This window comes from Gadus morhua, chromosome 21 (assembly GCF_902167405.1).
Source record: "Gadus morhua chromosome 21, gadMor3.0, whole genome shotgun sequence".
Taxonomy (NCBI): domain Eukaryota; kingdom Metazoa; phylum Chordata; class Actinopteri; order Gadiformes; family Gadidae; genus Gadus; species Gadus morhua.
The window spans coordinates 17,512,083-17,517,082 of record NC_044068.1 but is presented as its reverse complement, the minus strand read 5'-3'; the positions used below and the strand labels follow the sequence as shown (position 1 = coordinate 17,517,082).

Sequence of the window (5,000 nt, the reverse complement as noted above, 5' to 3'; positions counted from 1 at the left end):
CCATCGAGATGACAGCCAATCAGAACTCAGCGACCACAGCTGGTCAGTCCAGAGAGAGGAAATAATAACCTAGCTCGATACATACCTTCATGAATGCCATCACTTTATGACCCTTCAGATTATGATACAGTATCTCTAAAATCCCTTAAGAAAATTGACACCTTTATGACTTCAACTTGATAAATACAAACCTAGCTGGGGAATAATGTACACAAGTACTTTAACTCTATAAACTGTGTCTAGCAGAGCCCTGACTGAGAATATCAATGTCAAGACAGGAAATTCTGGCATTTAATAGAATGGAATAGACCAGAACCATGAAGGCCAGAGCCACATCACCCAGAATGCAACTGGACCTGGGGCTGCATTCTAAAACACTTATATCTACGTGATACACCTCATTATTATGTTATGGCACCATACATCCCAGAGAAGGTCGCCTGCACAGGGGCAGGGAGACCTTCACCACGCCCTTCTCTCCAGGTGCCACCTGACTCTTGTACCTGTCTGCACAGGTGTGCCTCCCCCCTCCCACACTCACATACACACACACACACACACACACACACACACTCACACACACACACACACACACACACACACACACACACACACACACACACACACACTCACACACTCTCACACACACACACACACACACACACACACACACACACACACACACACACACACACACACACGCATCCCCTCTTCACCTCGTACTGCTGCTCTTGTCTGTCACTAGGAGATAATCCAGCGCTGTGAACAGTGAGTGGAGAGCTTTGGGGGGTTAGAGAGGAGAGGATACGAGGAGGTGGGTGGAGAGAGAAGTGGAATGTGTGTGTGTGTGTTTGTGTGTGTGTGCGGGTTGTGGGTGTGTTAGTGAATGTGCAAGTGGTCCCATGTGTGTGTACATATGTTGTTATGTATTAGTGTGGGCTAATGTTGTGAAATATGAGGAGCCTCCCTTTAATCAACAGCAATATATCAAACGTCCATACACAAAATCTAACTTTCTTATCACCATCTCTCTCTCTCTCTCTCTCTCTCTCTCTCTCTCTCTCTCTCTCTCTCTCTCTCTCTCTCTCTCTCTCTCTCTCTCTCTCTCTCTCTCTCTCTCTCTCATCATCTCTTCCATTGCTTGATCAGACATTATCCATCCATCTCACTAGACATTATGTAATTCTGTAATAAGATAATGGCAAAGACTGGGATGTTTGCGTGTGTGTCTAATACTCCTGTTCATACTTGTGTGTAATCATAAACTGATGACAGCACTGATGACGCACGCACACATACACACACACACACAGACACACACGCTACACACACACACAAACACACACATACACATACACATATATACACACACGTAACAAGGGCATCCTGTTGTAGGTATTTTGCACGTGATATGCAGGTGATTAGTATGTGGCACTTAATTTGTTTGGAGGGAGAGTGTGTAGTGTGTGTTTTACTGTGTGTGAGGTGTGTGTGCGTTGCTGCGGTCCAGATTCACGGGCACTTTACGAGCGCACTGAAACCACTGGGACTGGCTGGAGGCTACTGGTGGTGAGGTATGGAAAACACATTACCCTCGCGCACGCACACCCACGCAAACAGACACACATAGACTCACACGCACACAAACACACACTTAAATAGACACGCGCAATCCTCAAAAACAAATACACACGTATTCAGTCACACAAACACAGACACACAAACACACCCACACACACACACACACATGATGCACACACGTACAAACACACGTCACACACACAATTAAACGCACACACAAAGTGAGCCTTTCTAAAGCAGGCTGATTCCCTCTCTCTTTCAAGGCTATATCCTTGATTAGCACAACAACACTCACATCAAAACACACTCAATATTCACCCAACTATTTCAACTAATTAGCCTTAGGAATAAGAAGAGAAGCTTTTAAAAGTAATTAACAATCATGAGCCGTAATAGCTAGAGATGCACCGATTGCAAAATTCTTGGCCGATACCGATTTCCGGTTTTTAAGGAGGTCTGACCTGCCAAAACCGGTTTTTCCGATACCGATTTTCTAAGAAATAATTATAATCATATAATATGTTGATAGGTTTTCAATGTAGTGAGTCCCCGGGACCCACAGGTGGCGAGTTGGGTGGGTCCCTGAGAAATTCAATGGGTCCCGACTCCCCAGTTTAAAAAATGTGTTTCTTTTTTATTATTATTCTATTTCTTAAATGAAATTAATAGTGTTAAACTCAATACATGAAATTGTCATCTGAAAAGCGCAGCCATTTGTATGTGGTGAGCCACTGCTTCAGAAAAGTTCGCTTTTTTTGGGAGGAACATGTAGAAGGTTGAGGCAATTCTTCTGCAGTGGGCTCATCAGGCTCAGTAGAGGGGGAGGCAGAAGTAGGTACAGGCAATGTTGAGGTACTCTCTCTAGGCTGATCAGAGTCAGGGAGGAGTGCAGAGGTAGTGGGGACAGAAAATGCAGCTGCAATAGTTTGCTGACCTGCAATAGGTTTCATCTTTTTCTTTGGTGGTATTTTTGCGTTCTCTCTTCTCTGCCTGTTTCTCGAGAAAAACGGGATCTCGTTGGAAGCGCGATGTATGCGCAGGCGCCGTTTGGGCATAACAATATGTAGGCTGCCGTTCAATGTAGTTTTCATCACCACCACCGGATTATGTTTCATTTATTTCATTACAGCACGTCCCCTAAACGTTACAACATAATCGACACGAATGAGCACAGCATCGAGCAGTGGAAACGTGGGTTTATTTACTATGAAGTTTGTATTTTTAATTGTTGAAATGAAATCAGCGGTGACGAGCTAGTTGTTTTGGTAGCGGCTAAATTAGCATGTCGCGATACTTTGAACAGGGGATCACGTCTGCGCCGAGTAGATGCGCAGAGGGTTGAAACAGTGCTTGTCTGGTCTGCTCACAAGAAGGTTTCTTTGGCCAGTTACTGTGATTAAACACGAGTTGTTTAATGTTCACAATGTATCGTTTTTCATGGGGAAAATTAGATGCGTCCCCGGGACGCATGGATAGTGAGTTTAGTGCGTCCTTTCAGATTTGAATGCGTCAGGGACGCAGGACGCGTACCTAGCAACATGATCCCCCACGGCTTATTTTTGACTTGCAAGCATTACAAACAGCGTGTTTTGGGTCGTCCTGGCACACAGTGAAATAAGTCCAAATCAGCGACATGTTTTTCTTCCCGCGCTCTGGGCGCCTTGAGCTGCTACGCACCGCGCATGCGGGTGAGTTTGATCGGCCGAAAACCGGAAATTACGACAGTGACCGGCAGGTCACCGATTGTGGCCGATTGGATACAAAACCGGCTTTTTTAATCGGCGGCCGGTTGATCGGTGCATCTCTAGTAATAGCAAAATGGATTCCTTCATGCTAGCGGCAAAACCACTCATAGACACACCTTCATTCAAAGAGACACTCACAAACCAAGCCTACTACACGCTAACCTCAGGGTAAACACAGCATTTCTCCTTCTTTTGCTTCATGTTTGTTTCGACCAATCATACTGCTGGATTGTGGATATTGAGGCACGTAATTGGCTATTAGGAGGCAACACAAACTCTGCCAGCAGTAGTAAACAGCTAAAAAGTGTCGGTAAAGTTTAGCCTTGTTTACTTTTGCAAATCTGTTTACTTTGGGCAGAATATCTCTTTAAAGAAACAGGAAACAAGTTGTTACTCTGCTCCTTCAGTTTGTGGTTTCCGGGCCATGCTCCAAACTGACTCCATCGTCCATTATTAAACAGGAAAAGATAATGCCATTCAACAAGATTAAAGGAGACATATTATGGTGTTTGCCCAACAAATAAACATAGTATATAACTTCCAGAAAACATGTTTTTGAAGCTGTTTGCCGGAGATAACTTTTAGGAAAAAAAATCTCTGTTTCAGTCCCTTCAGAATGTGCTGTTTCTGGTGTCTGTTGCTTTTATGCAAATGAGCTGGTGCCCATTGACCAATGAGCTGTCAGAGTGAACAACAGCATGGAGGAGAAGGGATTGGTGCCGTTTGGGGACTCCTGGAGCTCTATATCTATATTATATAATTTAATATAATTTAATATAATAATATTATTATCATATAATATATAGGTATTTATATTATATTATATCTAATATCACGGCCAAAAGCTATGTGCACCTCGGATGATATTATGAATCAGAAGAGGTTGAGAAGAATTTGGGGAAAGGAACTTTGGCCTTGACTCTTTGAAGTCCATATTGAACTGCGACTTGGAGGTGAAAGGGATTGTATTCCTGGAGCTGAGCTGCAGGACTGCCGCCGAAGCATCGGCAGCAGTCTGGCAGCTCCGCCGGACTCCCTGCCAGACAGTCACATGGCATACTGACAAATTAGACAATCTATTTTTGTATGGAATATCCCTGCTTCTTAAACATCTCCGCCCAGCGCTCGTCCGCTTGTCCACAAAATCCTAGCTATGCTCTGATTGGAGGGGGGCGGGGAAGTGGGAGGTAATATTAAAATCTGCCCCCTTCCTACGTAGGAGGGGGTGCCGAAACTGACTCGCTCCTTTGGTAATTGTAGGAGGGGTACTTTCAGAAATGCATATCTCACTCAAAAAATCATGCACAGACTTTTTTCAAAGTTTGTATGCGTGTGGGAGCACCAGAGAGCCAAGCCCCAAATCCAAGGAAAAGTATTATTTTCATAATATGTCCCCTTTAATAATAATTAATTATAATAAAGGTGTACACATTAAACAACACCAAGAGCAATAATTAGCCTTGCCTCACTGTGACATCCCGGACAACTGGTAAACACAGCACAAGTCACACTCAAAAACCTCATCTATCAAAAACCTCATCGTCTTTGACTCAGAGAACACTTTATTGTACCAAGGCACGAATCACTTAGTTTAAGGTCGACCATCTTGTCCCCTCAATCAACCTTATGGATTCCCAGTATCACCTACCGCTGGTTATACATACATTTAAGTCG

At 43.9% G+C, this 5,000-nt stretch overlaps 1 protein-coding gene across 15 annotated transcripts in view; it reads right to left on the bottom strand.

Moving 5' to 3' along the window:
- Nucleotides 1–5,000, bottom strand: part of adgrg6 (adhesion G protein-coupled receptor G6) — an 80,853-nt gene that overhangs the window by 64,973 nt on the left and 10,880 nt on the right. The window lies entirely within an intron of this gene.